The sequence below is a fragment of the Haliaeetus leucocephalus genome, unplaced genomic scaffold (assembly GCF_000737465.1).
Source record: "Haliaeetus leucocephalus isolate CR32 unplaced genomic scaffold, Haliaeetus_leucocephalus-4.0 Scaffold964, whole genome shotgun sequence".
NCBI lineage: Eukaryota > Metazoa > Chordata > Aves > Accipitriformes > Accipitridae > Haliaeetus > Haliaeetus leucocephalus.
This window is the reverse complement of record NW_010973400.1, coordinates 2580922-2600223: the sequence shown is the minus strand read 5'-3', so window position 1 is coordinate 2600223 and position 19302 is coordinate 2580922. Positions and strand designations below refer to the sequence as shown.

At 40.4% G+C, this 19302-nt stretch overlaps 1 protein-coding gene across 1 annotated transcript in view; it reads right to left on the bottom strand.

Moving 5' to 3' along the window:
- The window catches only part of FKBP1B (FK506 binding protein 1B, 12.6 kDa), a 44560-nt gene extending 27492 nt beyond the window's left edge, over positions 1-17068 (bottom strand). Inside the window, exon 1 of the mRNA XM_010584263.1 lies at positions 17027-17068. The gene's annotated coding sequence lies outside the window, so the exon portion shown is untranslated. The remainder of the gene's footprint in view (positions 1-17026) is intronic.
- Positions 17069-19302: the final 2234 nt, after the last annotated feature.

Below are 19302 nucleotides of genomic sequence, written 5' to 3'. Positions count from 1 at the left end.
ATTTTGTAGTTTTCATCCATATCTATACAGGAAAACATATCAAAGATATGGACACACAAAAAATGAAATGCAAAAGAAAAGAATAATTGACATGATTAAACCTAGGGAAGCAAATGAGTTGAAGTTCAAACGCTAGTATTCAGGGAGTCAGACTAATTGCCATCCCAGCCCTAAAAGCTATGAATCTAGGAAAGATCTGAAGCCTCCAGGACTAATCTACAAGAGGAAAAGACCACTGAACAAGAACGCAACCAAAGCTTCCAAAATACATGACAAAACTATTAATTAATGCACTTACATGTCAGAAGAGATCCTTGCAATCTCTTCATCTGACTTCCTACTTTAATGCAGGCTGTAGGATTTGCACTAAATAATTCCTGTTTGAATTAGAGCTGATATAAAGATTTCTCAGGGCGATGAACTGACTGCAATTATTGATTGGTGTTCAATTATAAATCAGTATTTCCAGTTCAAATGTATTCCTTATTTTAAGGTGAACTTGTAAAATTTCACTTTCCAGCTATGATATCTTAATGTATCTTGGTGAACTAATAGAACAATTCAGTTGTCCTATCAATTTTTTGTTCCCCATGTAAGTGCCAAACCATCCCTTAACCTCTTCTGAATAAATTAAGCATTTCATGCTCAGGAAGGTTTGCCAGCACTTCTACCACCCTCATGTCTCTTTCCAGCATTGTAGACTACAAAACTGAGCACACTATTTTTGAAACAGCCATAGCAGTGTGAGCCCCCTGGACCTCCTCCCTTTTCCTCAGTGCTCCTGTTCATATATTCATGGATTGCAGTCAGCTTTTTGGCTGAAGAATGGCTCTGGAACTTGTGTTCAGTTGATAATCAACCACCACTCCCCAAGTCTTTTTCAAAGTCACTGCTTGGCATGACAAAGTCCTCTTATCTGTAAGCACAGGCTTCTTTCTTTGTTCTTCCACCTACGACTTTGTAAAGGGTTTTACAGAAATTGAAATGTATTATTGACTTGTGACCATTTTACATATTGATCCCTATTACTCTGTATCAATGACCTATGGGATGAGACCCTTTGTTTAGGATATATTTGTTAATTTTTATCACCTTGGTATCTTTCTCCATTGATAAAAACATCACTTACAGTGGGGCTAACACCAGTCCATTTTAAGGCCCACTGGAAAGTCCTCTACGCAAAAAGCCAATTTTATATCTACGGGCATGTTTATCTTGTATCTTTTTTAGTTTCTTATTGAAAGTATCATTAATTCCTTGCAGATCATGATGGAAAACCTTATGACTGTCTGGAAACATTGTCCAGTCAGGCATATACCTACTCCTGGAGAGCCTGCTTCACAACATTTGCTATCCATAACACCAAAATTGCCTGTCAGTATTTAAGAGGCATTTGGACAATGCCCTTAATAACATGCTTTAACTTTTGGTCAGCCCTGAAGTAGTCAGGAAGTTGGACTAGATGATTGTTGTAGGTCCCTTCCAACTGAAATAGCAATTTCTATTTCTGTTTCTGTTTCTATTTCTATTCTATTCTATTCCATTTCATTCCATCCTATCCTAAATCAGAATTTTGCCACTATTCCTGACCAAAAACACAGATGAGAAAGACTGGATGAACAAGGTACGATATAACATAATGAATTTCAGAACTCCAATACTGAATAAAAACAAGAATCAGAATTGATTTTAGAATGTTTTGAATAAAAAAAAAACCACTCGCTTTGACCTGAAGTTTTTAACATTATGATCTAAGATCTTTATACTTCAAGACTACACGTGCGCAACACACACCTGTATTAGAGATGTGTTACTCAAGTAAATCCAAGAGCAGGAAAACAAATTGTAAAAATCCACACTAATCTACCTTAAGTATATAAATGTTGATCCCATATTTAAGCTAATACAATATTCTGTTGTATAGGATACACATCACAGTTTAAAAATATTTGGTATGCTGATTTCATTTTTTAAAAAGTTGTCTCCCCAGCTCTTTGGCAAACAGCGGATAGAAGACCGTGCATGAGTTGTGGCTTCTCGCTATAAAAAAGTCCTAAGAAGTATCTTCCTCATATGCAGGAGCAGTCATCGAGTCCATCCTCACTCAGCTCAGCCAAAAGAAGCATTTCTAAATTAGCAAATACTGCTTCATGAGGAGCAGAAAAAGAAAGGTTCAGCAAAACAGAGTTTCTTGACTTTTAAATCCAAGAGCCATGAATCTTTTTTTTGGGGGGGGGAGAAGTAGGCAAATCATCTTGTGCAGCATTGCCACTATTTTGTGGTAAGGTGGGGGTCTTTAAATACTTCACCTTGGTAGGGCTTGTCACATCCAAGTTGTTACCATTCCTTGATCAGGAACAAATGCAGTTCCAATGAATCCTGCTCAGTGATACGTTTATGCAAGTCATGTTCAGAAGTTACCTTGGCTAGTGACATTGATTTATTTTCTCATAAGAAGCTAATTATAAAGGCTTGAAATTTGCAATCGCTCACTAGAAGGACAATAATACTTCCTTTAAACAAAGTAATGTACACTGTATTAATAAACATATTAATAACAATAATTCTTTCCCCATGTATAGACACCTTGTCTGCCTATTCAAGGTAAAATGCCGTCATTGTGAACCATAACCTCAGCCCCGAAATCATTGTCCACCCACCCACTAAACAACTGTGCACCAAAAATGTGCTTTAGTCCAGAGATTCAAGTAGGAAATTTTTTGTCTTCTTTTCTGGGGGGGGGTGAAGAAGTCAAACAAATTTATTCTCAGGTCACTTATATAAACAAATAACAGCACCACTAAACAGCCCCCACCACAGCAGCATTAAATATATGAAGCATGCTAAAGAGAGAAATTTCTCCCAGTACCTTATTGCAATAGAGAGATGGAGTGTGCTATGGGATGCTCCCCAAACTGTACACTACTGGGAAGTTTGACAGGTCAGAAATGTGAGAAAGAAACAGTTAAGTATTTCCCCTTGTTCCCACAGGCAAGTTGTCTTCTCTCTTCTCTACAACCACTCTAGCGCCTTGGTTCCCCACACCACTGTAAAACTCTGGACCTGCAGCAGTGCTGGACTACAAGCGTTGCTGTTACTCTTTCCATCACGCTCAATTTCCATCCTGTTGTCCTGCTGTCCTTCACAACCACTTCTTCCCTCCTTCCCCAACTTGTTTTTCATTCATGCCAGATTTTCAGCCCAGTGCACAGTGCTGGCATTGCAACATTTCTACGCACAGGATGGAGTGGTGCAAAGGTAGGAGAAAATAGCTGGGATCATTCCTGCACCCCCTGTTTCAGCCCTACCTATTCACGTCATAGCACCTTTGGTGCCTATGACGAGCAAGTTATGCTGCAGAACAAGAAACATTTTCAAATGCAGGCTGCGCTCATGTGTTCTTTTGGATGTGTTAAAACTCTTCACTGCTTTATCCTCTGAGGATGCAATCAGAAAAAAATGGCCCATCGTTTAATGTACTGCTGGAACATGATTAGAAGCTGCATGATGAATAACACTGAAAACTGTAATAAAGCTTGCATGTGACTAAACAGACTAGAAAATTTTTCTAAGAGTCTATTACAACTTGTTGAAGTATTGAAGAAAAACTAGAAGAAGAAGGGTGGTCCTACACAGAGTAAGAGAGTAACAGGAGCATGCAGTGGAAGGGCACATTGGGGATATTCATTCATTCATGCTGCTGCCGGACAATGTCCGGTTTCTCTCGGATGGCAGGCTCCTTGACATCAAATCCAGAGAACGCTTCACATTTGTCTGGCTTTTATCAGCTGACACCCTCTTAGCCTGTATTGTACATCAGTTTCTCAAGGGAAAAAGAAGAGCTAAGATAACTATTGCCCTCGTACCCCCTGCTTTTTCAACACAGCTACTTGTCCACAAAATGTACAGAGGTGTCCGAAATCTAAAGTAAACGTGGCAAGCACTGAAGACTGGGACCTATTCTTATCTCGCTGCCCTCTATAAACACAATGGCTAACTATGTCCCTTACTGCCTAATACAGCTGTCATCATTTAAATGCTTTGCAGTCTACAAATGGGCCAGTCCTATGGTGACAGACTGAATAATAGAATGATTACAGGTTGTATAACTCCATTACAGTATGGAGGAATTTTGCAGTCAGTCAACGTTTCTTCCCACACTCATGCAGGGAAAAATCCCAGCCCAAGATTTCATTGCTCTTTTTCTGCAAGGCAAGTAATTTCTCAGCTCTCCATCACCTCTGGCGCCTGTGTTTATAGCTACAAGCTCTCTTAGGTCCAGCCTACTTTGTTTGATACCATTTTCCCAAATGCTTTAGAAACTTTTGCATCTGAATAGGAGCTTTGAATGTGCTATGATAGCAAGTCTTAGGAAAGCACTTCAAAAATGGCTCTGCAGTTTTAGTGAATCAATGTATTGCAAGCTTTAGTTACTTTATTGAAATAAAGTGAATCGTTACAATCAAATCCCCTATTCTTTACAGCAACGAAGGACTGAGCCCTTAATCTGTTTACAATGCTTATATAACCAATCAAATCAGGATTGGTTAGAGAAAGACAGAAAACCTAATAAAAACTAAGGTACTTTGTGATTTTCCACCATTCATCTTAATTTAAATAGTTTGTTCTCAAAAGTTAAACACTTCCAAGGTCTGGAAAAAAAGAAACAGCTCTTCCACAGAGTTGATACAGCCTATGTATATACAATATATAGACTGGTAATGTAATAGATAAATAGATAGGTAAATATAATAGATAAGGATTTTAAAAGCACATGAATTTCTACCCCCAGCTTTATCAGAAGCTTGCTGTGTTCCCTGGATGAATCATTTCCCCTCTGAATTTCGCTATCTTGTAAAGGAGAGTAAACAATGCTTTTCCCTTTCCAAAGGGGTTTATGAATGAACGGTGTAGCACTTTAATCAGATTCAACTTTTTAAGTTTTCCACAGGGGATTAATGATAGCAGTTCCTCATGACTGTATCAAACCTGAATTGCATTTGACTCATAAGTGCTCAAAACTCCTACACTCCCAGCCAGGAATTTGAATAAATGTTGAAAAGGAGATGAGCTATATAAATGGTTTCACATAGAACAAGTCTTAATGGCACAGGTAAGGATCATTTTTTAATGAGGCATTTTGATCCTGTTCCAATGTCTTTTCAACACCTCTTCTTCTCGTTACAGGCTCTGGAAGTCCCCAGCATTCAGATATAAAAGGTCATGACTTTTGAGTTCCAGCCAGGAAAAGGTAGGACATGACAAAAAGGGCTCAAACCACGTTAGATGATAGCCCTCAGCTGTGCTGTGCAGAAGCACTGCTGACTGACCTAAAGAAGAGCTGTGAACCTATCCCTGCTATTTATTTGACTGAAGACAAGGTGCAAATGACAGCAGAAGAAAATTCAAAGGAAAGCATAAAACAAAAGCTATCGATGGGGCTGTCTGCGCACTCCAGAAACTCCCCTGGCAGGGTGGCACAGACACAGCCATAGCTTTTCCAGAGTTGTTGTGAGCTGGCCGCTGTGGGACACAGAGGGTGCAGGGAGCTAGTCACGCAGGCAGCGTGACAGAGGAGCATCTCTTGCTCTCGTCAGTGGAGAGAGACCCTTCCAGAGAGTGATCTCAAGCCCAAGCCAAGGTCAGGTGTTTCAGCGTGACACTGCAGAAAAGATTGTTCCTCTCCATGAATGACAGATGTCATTGAAGAAGACTCGTCCCCCATGGTTAAAGTTAGTCTTTGTGATTACCGTTCCAACTTCTTCCAGAAAAAAGGAGAACAGTTTCAGAATGAGAGAAGATTACATGTAATTCTGCTTTTACTCTGTAATTCAAGTGTGTGTGGGCAGCGGTCAGGCACAGGGGTGCTGCAAACTATGCTTGGATGCTCCTAATGTGGCTGCACGTGTGTAATAGGGTGATCGTCATGTAGTATAACTTTCAAGCAAAAAAGACAAGAAAGGGTCACAGCAGGGTCAGACAGAACAACCTCCTAACAAGAAAAAATAATTTTGCCTTACAATGAAAATGGGCAGAAACCATGTAAGACTAATTCAGATTACAACTGAAGATAAGCCTGAGCTGTAAAATTCAGATTCACAACTTTAAATACTGCTACAAATTTTGGTTAGTATACAGTACTTTAGGTCAGACCAATATGACTAACCTGATGGCCTTCTACAATGGAATGACTGCATTGGTGGATAAAGGAAGAGCAACTGATGTCATCTATCTTGACTTCTGTAAGGCCTTTGACACAGTCCCACACAACATCCTTGTCGCTAAATTGGAGAGGTATGGATTTGATGGATGGACTATTCGATGGATAAGGAATTGGCTGAATCCAGATGGTCACATCCAAAGAGACGCAGTCAATGGCTTGATGTCCAAATGGAGATCAGTAACAAGCGGTGTCCCTCAAGGGTCCATATTGGGACCAGTACTGTTCAGTATCTTTATTAATGACATAGACAGAGGGATTGAGTGCATCACGAGCAAGTTTGCAGATGACACCAAGCTGCGTGGTGTGGTCGACATGCTGGAGGGAAGGGATGCCATCCAGAGGGACCTTGACAGGCTTGAGGAGTGGGCCCATGCGAATCCCATGAAGTTCAACAAGGCCAAGTGCAAGGTCCTTCACATGGGTCAGAGCAATCCCCAATATCAATAGACTGGGAAATGAATGGCTTGAGAAGTGCCCTACAGAGAAGGACTTGGAGATACTGGTGGATGAAAAATTGTACATGAGCCAACGATGTGTGCTTGCAGCCCAGAAAGCCAATTGAACTCTGGGCTGCATCAAAAGAAGCAGGTCGAGGGAGGTGATACTCCCTCTCTACTCTGCTCTCATGAGGTCCCCACCTGGATGGAGTACCGCATCCAGTTCTGGGGTCTACAGTATAGGAAAGACATAGACCTGTTAGAGCGGGTCCAGAGGAGGGCCATGAAAATGCTCAGAGGGCTGGAACACCTCTCCTATGATGAAAGCCTGAGAGAGCTGGGGTTGTTCAGCCTGGAGAAGGCTCCAAGGAGACCTTATTACAGAGTTTCAATACTTAAAGGGGGCTTATAAGAAAGATGGAGAGAGACTTTTTACCAAGGCCTGTAGAGACAAGACAAGGGGCAAGAGTTTTAAACTGAAAGAGGGTAGGTTTATAAGGAAGGATATAAGGTAGGATATAAGGAAGAAATTCTTTACGATGAGGGTGGTGAGATACTGGAAAAGATTGCCCAGAGAAGTTGGATGCCTCATCATTGGAAGTGTTCAGGGCCAGGTTGGATGGGGCTTTTAGCAACCTGATCTAGTGAAAGATGTCCCCGTCCATGGCAGGGGGGTGGACTAGCTGATCTTTAAAGGTACCTTCCAACTCAAACCACTCTGTGATACAGACTTGGCAGTTAGCCTACGAATTTCATTCTCAGATCCTCAACCTTCAAAATAAAATTTGTGGGAAAGGCTTTTCCACCAAAATTACAGCTTTCACAACAACAAAAATTTACTTCAATTCTTCAGGCTGAAAATTGTACATTCCAGTCTGGAAACAGCAACACTTCATGGCAATGCCTCAGGAACTTGTCCACTGTGTGACTCATCTTTTATTTTCTTTTATGTGTCCTAGATAAGGCTAGATTTCACCTTCCCAAGTACAAGGCCCTTCTCTCTTCCTGGAAATCCCTGCTTATAGCATAAACAGAAATTTATCCACAGAGGAGAATGAAAATATATGTTCCTATAACTACAATCCCTATATAGTATTATAGTGTAATTTCTAAACAACCACTTGTTTTGTGGTTTGGGTTTGGGTTTTTTCTCCTAATGCAGGGTAAAGAATTGCAACAGAAAGCTGCTAGTTTTAATGTTGCAACACCAGCAACTTCAATGGGTTTGGAAGTAGCAAAATAGCATTATCACTTCGGCCATTTAAAACTAGACAGAACCAATGCATCAGGGAGTGTATTGTTTGTAGCAATTAAAGATTGGAAAATGAACTAATTAAGTGTAATGTCTTTTCCTCTGTCCAGGAGGAAACCACCCTTACCAAACCAAAAGTCTTCAATTTCTCACTGAGAACAGAATAAAAGAAGACAATCTCACTAAATCAAGGTAGTTTCATCATTAAGCGTGCACAGGGAAGTGATTTAGAGCAGCAAGAGACAACTAAGAACAAATGACTATGCAGGATTAAATGGAAAAGATCTAGAAGGGGAAACCAGACTTGGGATACCATAAGCAGAGACAGAGGGAGAGCTACAAACCACTCTTTTAACACTGAGTTTTAGAAGACCCAGTATGTTGGATGGGAGATAAAGGACGATGCAGCCTGGCTGCATGGATCTGCTGCTGTCTCAACTACAAAGATCCACTGGCTCTGCCTGATGACACAATGGCTACAACATTTAAGATCCCTCGCACTGAGTGATGTGCAAGGGAGTACAAACTTCTGCAGCCAGCAGTCCTGTGAAAAAAAATTAAGTAAGATTTACAATGCCCTTGAGTAACTAAAGCTACATAATGTATCTCAATTGAGAGATGTTGCTTTCAATATAAAGCCCCCTAGCAGCCCCCTGGCACTGGTTCAGCAAGACTCAGCAGAACTCATGCCAACGCCGAATCGCTGCTTCCCGCAGCAGTATGCGTTTCCTCCGAGGCTGCCCGTTCAATTGCTTACCAGTGCCAAAAGACGGGCACTGTACGGCTCCTTGGCAATGGTCCTCCCTGGGGATCTCCCACACGCATCACTGCAGTACTAGGACCAACCCACTGAGCCCTGAAGATCACAAGCCTGCAGAGATTTCCAGCCACGCAGCAACAGCTCAGGTAATACACCTGAAATGTGGCTGCGATGTATCTACTGCAGAGCGATGACACCGCATGTTGTCTAATTAAGAAAATATCACCCCTTCCACAAACTCTCCCTAGCTGAGTTGCCTGACTTAGGAACCATTTTAAGCTCTTTATCTAATCAAGAGAGAGAGGTGTATCCAAAGGCTAACTACTTAGGTAGCCTAAGGTAACTAAGCTCTCAATTTAGACTTCTTAATTAGGTAAATATGGTGATGTCAGTTCTATTTTGTCAATAAAGGGAGACAAGCCTATCACTGGTAAGTAGTATCCATTTGTACATTTTACACTAACAAATACTATCCACTTCACAGTTGTTTCAGCAATTCTTTGATTTGGGGGGGCATAAATTATTAGAAAACGATGTCATTGTTGTGAGCACCTGGAATTCTAATGATCAAGAATTGCAGGTCCTAGTCCTTAAATATACATATGAGCTGTAAGTAGGCAGAGTGGCACACTGGGATCATTGAAAATAAGTGCAAAGAGGACCCAGCAAAAATATTTTGTTTGAAAACAGCAATCTAATTTTCTAAAAGATGGTACTCTTTTGGATCAGTTGTGAGCTTTTAAAAACTTGATGAACAGAGGCTATTAGTTCTCTGGTACTTTACATAATCTGCTTTGTGAACCTTTTAAAAATATCTTGAAATCCTCTTCTTCAAGTCTTTTGTGAGATAGGAGTAGGAAGTTTAATTATTTGCTAGCGGTTTCATTTCTATGCACAATAGGAAGGGAGCACGATGATACAATCCCTCCGTGAAAGGAAATCCTGTAGAGGTTAGTAGGTGCTCCAAAATTGAAGCTAGCAGTCACCGAATCATTCAGCATGTTTCATGCTGACAGAGAAGTCCCTGTCAGGGGAGAAAGTGCCTATGTATGTTATCTTGAAGAAATCTCTTTATAATCTTCTTTACTCTGCAAGAAAGAAACTCATCCTGTCTTTTTCCTAAATGAACATAAGACAGTGTTTAGAGGCAATCCTGAAGTCTTCCATTTCTTTGCACAAAGCATATTAGCAGCTGTCCAAATAACACCTCAATGCTATGGGGACCACCTTTAAGGGGAGAGACTTCCAATTCTTAGTCAAACCATCGCTTCTCAGCTGCGGTTGCCAATAAGAATGCTGTTAGATAATTTCAAGCTCCTTTTTTGTTGCACTTACCCTCATTAAATAGCATCTAACACCACAAGTAATTTCGGTGAAACCGATGGGCACAGTACACAGCAATGCAGTGTTCAGTGCAAAGGAGGAGCAACTGGGAAACTTGAGGCTACAGTTTATTACACTGATCCTTTTCCATCAGGCAACAATCCGGTATGTTCAATTTAAACTCACTAATTCAGCCGCTGAAGCTGCTACATTTTTTCTTACAAATCCCTGAACCTTTTTTATTCATCAAATAATTTTTTCACGTTAATAGCCGCTTCTTACAGCAAGTGTCACAGTACTTGCAAACATTAATTTCATGACAATTTTGAGAGGTACAGCCCCCTTTTCTGTCAAATTTAAAAAATGAAAGAGCAAGTAATATACCTGAAATCAGTCACTAAGCTGGCAGCAAAATGCGTAGGAGAAATCTCTTCTCCTCAAACTTTTGCTTCTGGACTCTGATCATTATCAGGCTGAAGTCACTGCTAAAATATTTCCAAAGGTAACCAATCTACATTAAATAAGCAAAGATGAGAATTTTACTCCCTTTATTGAGAGAGTTTTAAGACTTGCAAATCATTTCTGAGGGGCAGCAAAAGACCACGTTCTTCACTGAGGACTAAAACGACTTTTTGCAGTTATGATTCACCAAAGAAAAAGGATGCCTGTAAGTGCTTAGCTGCCACCAAGATCTCTGCAGAAGTAAAAGGCTTTCATCCTTTCAAACCAGGGCAATTTGAAGAGATTACTTTAAGTAAAAAAATACAGAAAATTGGCAGGCCCCAAAAGATGGACAGACATCACCCTCTCCTGGTATAATATATCTTGGGAACATGCTCGATAAAACAATTAAGTTCCTTCTAGGTAAGCAAGATTTAGCTGGCTATAATTCAAGGCTCAATTATAATGTCTTTTACAATACAATTCTTATTAATGATAACTCTAATTGCAGTGTTCACTATCATCTTCCAAACCCAGCTAGACAGCTTCCTGGAGACAAAGAATTTTTATTAAATTCTTTCCTTAGTTCAATTTTCCTCTCAGATACACATGCACAGCTCCCACTGAAGTGGTATAGATGTTTCTGAAAGTGGGACCAGAGAAATAACATAGTCCTGTACTCACCTGGCACAAAGTGCTTTCACATGAAGCTAATGTACATTCAGTCATGCAGATACTGAGGCTCATCGACAAATATATGGCACTCTGCAAAGTTATTCTGAATTTATGTTAGTCTTTTTGAGAGTATGTCAGTACAGACAAATCTCTGGCTATTACTACATACGCTTAAGACTGGGTTGATTTTGATCCAAGAAAAATAGGCAGATCTGTTCTCTTTTTGGCAAGAGTTATTTCAAGGGAATTGCATTATATTTGTATTGTGTTAAATGGAAAATGCTTTTTAAAATCATGATAAATCAAGCATATTCTATAAATTACTGTTAATCTGCATCTATGTAGTATGCTTTTGTTATTAAAAAAAGGTAAAAAAAATAAAGGCTTTCAACTTCACAGACACAACCATAACTCTCAACACTACACCACTGCCAAAGCTAAAGAAACAATATAAAGTATTTTCGGTAATATATGGGAAAAGAAGATGATACGAGTTTGTCCTCAGATCACTAGGAAAAGAACAATTAATCATTTGTTCTGCTTTAAATAAAGGACTGCTTCCTAAAAAAGAATGAATTTCTACAGCTCAGCTGAAATAAATGGAGTAGTATTCATTTATTTCACTAGGGAATTTCACTTCAAGCATTTAAAAAAAAATTAAAAATCAACTTCTCAGTAGTGAAATATTGAAGTGGAGAGGGAGGTGCTGATCTCTTCTCCCTGGGATCCAGTGACAGGATGCATGGGAATGGTTCAAAGCTGCGCCAGCGGGGGTTTGGATTGGACATTAGGAAGCATTTCTTTACCGAGAGGGTGGTCAAACACTGGAACAGGCTTCCTAGAGAGGTGGTCGATGCCCCAAGCCTGTCACTGTTTAAGAGGCATTTGGAAAATACTTTTAACAACATGCTTTAACTTTTGGTCAGCCCTGACGTGGTCAGGCAGTTGGACTTGATGATCATTGTAGGACCCTTCCAACTGAAATATTCTATTCTATTCTATTCTATTCTACTCTATTCAAAATGTATTTGGTGCAATTTTATGGCCCTTGCCCTAGCCTAAAAAGTCTATGGAAAATCTTCTCTGATAGAAGTCCAGTTTAATAAGTAATTAATGATTTAATGTGCCTTTATAGTCTCACTCAAACAAGTCTGTTCCAGCACACTACGAATACTGAATATCATCAGTTCCTTAAAAAGGGTAATTGCATTATTATCACCGATTTACAGGCGTTCAAGGAGAAAGATGAAGAGGTTAAGAATTCAGCTCTGCCACAAGCTATATAGGACAACACAAGAGGATGTCAGCTCCAAATAACTTGGAAAAAAAGCTGCCCTCTCACTATTAAGAGCAGATTTGGGACCAGTATACACAAAGCTTGTTTGAGGGCACACCATCATCCAGTGGGAGGGCCACGAATGGGATTCAGCTTCCCAGAGTGTAGGTTTTACCCCAGTCTCTAGACAGAGCATTCACAACCTCAGCAAAGGTTTTATTGAGGGCCATTTCTAACTGAAAGTCACGTTTTGTATTATCACCTTCTAAATCTTTGAAAATTCTGCACTGCTAATTCCTGTTGCCAGAGTTAACAAATTTAAATCACGAGAAACAAAACTGCAGAAAATGCCTCAATTCTGTTGATACACTCCAGGACTAATGACACTGTAATTTGTTTACTTGTATTACTATCAGTACTACAATGTAACCTGAAGACCCAATCAAGACTTGGACACCATTATGTTAGGCATGAAGAAGGAGGCAGTTCGTATCTCAAATTGCTTGCAATTTATCTACATGAGGCAGACAAAGTACAACTATCATTTTGCAGATGGAAAACAGAAGGAGTAAGCAGATTGCCAAAGACTTCCAGAAGCTTGCTCAATGAAATCTCTGACAAAAACATGACATAAACCGTTGCTGCTGGAAATGCATTTTGGTGCCAACGCACTACCTTATCTATTAATCCCATTACTTTAATATTGTGTCAGGTAACTTTTGAGACACAACATAGATGCTGGATGATACAAAGAAATTATTATATTTGTTATATTTCTTAACAAAGATAAAACATACAGGAATTTGACCACATTCTTCCACCATATACTAAGACCAGGACTCGGTTTCATGTTCTATCGCAGTCCTCCTATCTAATCTTCTGCAATGATCTGGAGCATCTATTTGTGTACCTAACTCAGGCTGTGCAAAGCTGAAAAATTAGCAGGTGATTTACAGTACCAAAGTTAGGCACTAAGGCGTCTTATGTAGTCAGAAAGGGCAACTAGGTACTTCTGAAGGGTAATCCAAAAATCCTGCTCTAATTGTAAAGCAGCCAAGAACTATTCCTTAGGGGAGAAAAAAAAAAAAAAAAGGAAAAAGATTTGCTTAAACTAAGAAGTTCCTTCTAAACTGTTCCCTAGTGAAGTTGCACCTTAAGTCCTGCTGCCACTGGAACTTAGGTCTGTCCATTAAGGCATCACAATGCATTCAGGAATGCACAAAGTCTGCTCCTGAGATTATGCATCTAGTTGCACAAGGAGAGAACAAGGCAAAGCTGCCACATATAACAGCCTAATAGCTGGAGCGCTGACAGCAGAAGTGTAAAACTCAGTCACAGTTCTCCTTCATCTTGAGGAGATTCCACGTCACACTTCCCACTTCTCCAGAACACCTAGGGTCGTCAGACTAGAAACTACACTGCTGAATCCCTACCTTGGCAATGCATGAATCATAAGACCCTGGAGGATGAGCAGACAGGACTCTATAGCTCTGCCAAATAGGGTACCAGCCTTTGGTCCTTTCTGGACTTTTTCTGCATGGACTGCCAAGACAACTCATGCAGACAACTTCCTTCTAAAACCCTTTTTCCCAAAGATGCTTCAGAAGCAAGCTACAGGCCTTTTACTCCTGTAGTGCCAGCAGTCCCCTCCTGTCCATGCTCTCTGCCTTCACCCCCCATCACACGGCAAATGCACATCTACGAGACTCCTGGAGAGAGAAGGGAAGACTAGGAAGTAAGACAAAATAGAGTCCACAGCCCACTCCTCGTTTGAGTCTTCTCAAAAATTTGTAACATGCTCTGGCAGAAGCAAGCCCCTTCTAGTCTCCTCCTCCTTGCTGGAAACTCTCAAGACATGAATAATTAGTGGACAGGCAATGATTTTCTATGCATGCACAAAAAACCTAGCCATTCAGGGAATCATGGAGCCAACCATGCTTGTGCTAAGGAGCTGTATTGCCACATAGTGTGTGCGTTGGTATGAGAGCAGAAGGGCCACTGCAAGAAGTTACATGGCATACCAAGCTGTCAAAACTAGGCACCACTGTATGGGAAAATCATTGGATTAAAAAACCAAAAAAGTACAAAATTAATCCCTGAAGACAGGGACTGGAATACAACTCCTTCAATACTCCTGCATGAGTGCCTGAACCAATTACTCACCCTCTTGCCTGCTTCTTTTCTTGCCCATGGCTCTTGCATTCCTCACTGCTGAACGTCCCAAGCTAAACTGGAGGGAGCAGGAAATTTCAGCTTTCTCCTCCCCCAGAATGTAATGGTTGCAGTTAAGGATGTGGCAAATACAGCTATGAACCTCTTCTGTTGGAAAAGGCAACTGAGCATAGGTGTGCCATATCTGAAACAACTGTTCGATTATTATATATAAAGTGGGCTCCCACAGGCCATGTTTTTGACTGAAACTGGCTGTCTCTGCTGTGCTTGATGCTGGATTCAGAGCTGTGCTCAGAGCACTCCAGTGAGGTTTGGCTTTTCTGGGGATCCAAATGATCTCTAGATCTTGGTGGAGTCCAGTCAGTGCATGGTTCCCTCACGTCCCAGACTACAATGCATCCCTACAGGTATCTCTGCCTAGTTCCACAGCAACACGTAGGCTGAACATGGAGACAACTTGTGAGCTTGACATGCTCCCAACACTAAGCAGCTCTGGAAAGCAGGAATTCTGGATCATTCCCTTGCACCTAGGTGTCTTATTTTTTCCTAACTCTGATTTTAGGTGACAAGACAGATATTCTGGATATCTCTGCAGACATCTCTGTAACTTAGCTACCCACTTCCTAAAGCAGTACTTACCGGAGTGTGGCGAGCATAAGCATTAAGTACAGTGAAGCCTAATAAGATCATTTCAAGATGAATCCCAGACATATCCAGAATTGCATCAGTACAAAAAGAAGTTATAATGTATTCAGAAAAATAGTTTTAAATTAAAACTTGACATTCATATGTCAGCCTTCCAGATGCTTTACAGACAACTGGAAGAAAATACTTTATCCACTAACCATGGGCTCCCTTTAAAAATATTACCACCAAAGACTGCTTAGACATTGCAACAGCACTGGAACTGAGATGATGAGCTTTTTCTGGTACCTGTTCTAATCTGGAAGTTAGAGAGGTTGCATAGCACCAACAGCAAGATATATGGAGGAAGCACAGTTTATGCTGGAGATTGATTTAATGAGTTTTCATAAAGTCTTTTATGTCAAAGCTAGCTTATGATAGCCTCATCTAAGATGGTATCTAATATCAGTGAGAGTATGCAGCATCTTTTTATCTTTCTGCATTTACCATTCACACTTTCTCTGAAGTTATCCAGCAAAGTTGTGCTTTGTGGGAGCCACCGGCCTCAAATTTTTTTGCCTATTTCAGCTCTGACATTTAAATTTATCTTGAACTAACTGGTGGTGGGAGGTGACAATTTTATTTCATAAAAACTTTTAAAGTTTGGACCGGAACAGAAACATATCTTTCAGCATCTTCACAAAAACAGTTTCTAAACATCTATTTTCAGATCTAAGTTACAGAGGAACGTCTGTAAGAGCTGAGGCTGACATGGGAGACCCATGTGTTTAACTTCTTCTAATTCAAACTAGAAATCCTCATCACATCAAAATACTCTGAATATACAAATGCATAGGAGCTTAAATCCAGACATCCTATATTCCAAGTCAGTGCACTAACTCGCATATAACCTTCCAAAGAGCGATATTACTGAAACTATACCAAAAAGCTTCTTGAAAATACAAACAGGTTTGCTTCATTAGTTGCATTTACCAGAAAAAGTTCCCGCCTTGCTCCAGCTGCAAGCTACAGAAGCAAGTACAAAACTGAAAGAAAGCGACAGTTACCAGTGAGAACTTTCCTATAATACTGAACACTAGAGGAAAACATTACCTCACATATCTAGGCCCAGATCAGTAGCTGTCAATCCCCACCTCAACTACATTTTGCCTTCTTAAGGAAAAGACTACATAAAATGGCAGCTCTTGCTGTGAACTTCCCAGCTGGGGACTCTGACCACAGAGGTCTTTGCACTCTGCTGACAATCTACATAACTATATACAAAACATAACATTACAAGCTGATTTAAAGGACATTTTCCCTCTGCGCAAAGGTGCAGCATAAACAGCTCCATTAACCAACTCGCCACTTAAGATTCATACAAGTCCATAAAGCAGATGTTAAATAGACCTTGTATTGATCTCTTCAATCCGGAATGAATTTTACTGCCAATACGTAGACATATGCTCTTAAGATATATACAATCATTAATTATCTGTATCGAGATCAGAGGCTGGAAAAATATGAACCCAGCATTTTCACTGTTTCATGCTTGATTTCATTAGCTAGTGTAATGAATCTTAAAGAATCAGGTCCGCAGCTTCATCTGTTAACCTCTCACCATTGAATGCTACACTTGGCAAATCTACTAGCATGCACATCTGGATACTGTAGCCTGAGCTGCTCAGCTAGAAGTGAAGTATTCAGGAACCCCCTCAGAATATAATAAATGGATTATGAATGACAGAACAAAGCAAAAAATACAACAAACACATTTGAAATGGCAAATCACTCTTGAATGCAAGGCAGTTGGTATTGAGAGAATATTCAGAACATGCCTTACCTGTGTAGTGCACCACACACGTCTGACCCTTCTTTGGAAATGTCCGTCCTGTTAAAATTATAAAAGGTTATTCTTTTATTTTCTCTGATTAATCTGTGTGGCTAGGCAGGTTTATCTTTTAAGAGGAAAATGCCAGACTGAGATTTGAGTTAACTATGCTTTACCAAATCACTAATATGCAAGACAGGAATGGATATGGTTTGGGCTAGAAGGTCCCAGCTTGGCTCCTATTTAGTTGTTAGACCAAATAATATTTTCCTTATGTAATTTCCCTATATAGGTGGGCATTATATATGCATTTACACTCTGTAAGTGCAAATGGACTGTCAAAACTGCATGGATTATAGCCTTAAAATTCTCAGAATGTCTTTATTATAATTTTTCAGATAAAGTCTTAGTTTGACATTGTGAAAAAATTCCATTTGTATTCACATTTCTAATGCCTTTCACTCAAGACAGCTCTAACAAGGGCATCTTTAATTAGCCGGGAAGGGTTTTAAAAAAATGTTCACATACAAAGGCAGTTTAATTTTGTAGCATCGGGCAACGGTAAAGCAGTAACACACTGAGTTCTTGTAAGAGCCTCCTAATATTTTCATACTGACAGGAAAGGAAGGCTTAAACAATTTTCTTGCCACTGGAAAACAAAATTACCATTTCCATTTTACCTGTTCTAGGTACTGTCAAAGGCACTTCCAGGCTCAATTAGGTGCCAATGGCATATTAAAACAGCTAACCTTGGTTTCTCAAGTTATGTTGGCCAGGGGAGGGACCAGGCTCAGAAGAACTTAAAAGTATGAACGAGACCAATTATTAAGGAACATCCTTGCCACAAAGCTAGAAACTGGGGATTCAGATAGAAACTGAGGCTCATATCTTAGTTGCCTTTCTGGTCTCTTTAGTCTGAATTAACATGATAATGTATGCATCACAGGGTGCATCGCAGGGTATAAAACATCAAGTAACACATAAGCTATGTAATTAGGGCTTATATGCCAACACCACCACGAGCAGTAAATGGCAGGAGGGCTAGTATGATCAATCGAGATTTATAACATGAAATTGAGAAGATGGTGCTTCCAAGCGTCATCTGAACAGCCTTGTTCATCAGGTTCTATTTGGCTGCAGTATCTCTAGCTGCGGGTTGCACAAAGCGCAGTACAACAGGTATTTGGTCAGGGCACCACTGTAACCCTAAAGTGGGATTCATCTAATTTAACTTTAGCCATCTAAAACACCAGCAACTATCATATGCCAGTCTCCTGGGCTTCCCCTATTGACAGTGGAGAATTAGCAGTGCTTTGAGAGAAACCCAGCCTATCCAGAGAGAGGCAAGATGAATTATTCTCTGGAGATGACTACAGAAAAAACCTAGAAGACTGCTTTAGGCTAGCTACCTAACCTGAGAAAAGTTATGCGAGATGCATCCTAGCCTTGGTAAAACGGGCTATTATTCCAATGATGTGCTATTATACAGAGATCTGAGAAAAGGAGTATCAAACCTTACTGACACATATTCTGCTGTGTTAGTATAACACCAGCAAAGTCAGTGAAGCTACATAAATTCACATCAAAGCTGAATTAAAAGCAGAGATTCTCAAGACCACTGACTAGCTGTGGTTTTAAGACAGTGTTTAAAGTCAGCTGATTTTGATTAAGACTTGCAACCGAGCAAACTAATCCATATAACCTTATTTGGAATAGCATATTGCTTACAAAGACAGCCTTGATATATTTAATAGCTAGAAAGTACTAGTACGAGGTTAAGTTCCACCCTTCTGTCTACTCTCCACCCAGCAACGTTACTTATACCCACGTAAGTATTCTGCTTTTACATCTGTGCAACCAAGAGAAGAATTTGACCCCCAGAGCTAAACAGCACAGAGGGAGAAGCCAATTTAAAAGCATACACAAAGAAAGAAAAGATACTGGGCCAAGAAAGTTAAGCCGAGATCGACTTGAACAAATTATTCACGGTTGGGTATCAGCCAAGGATGAATCTGGCCTATGATATAGATACATACGGCTGTATGTTAGAAATGACGTCCTCTTAAAAAAAACAACCCCGAACCCTTATGAAATGATGTTGTAACGCCACAGAAGCGCAGAACAGCGCGAACTGGCTCTGGCGAGGAGAGCCTGCGCCAAGCAGAGGTGATCGCCACCCGGGCTGCACCTCAGCCCTCGCCCCGCATCGCACGTTGGACCGGGAGGAGGCAGGCGGCCCGGCCGGAGGGATGCTGACACAAATGGCCGGTGCCCGCCGGCGAGGCTGG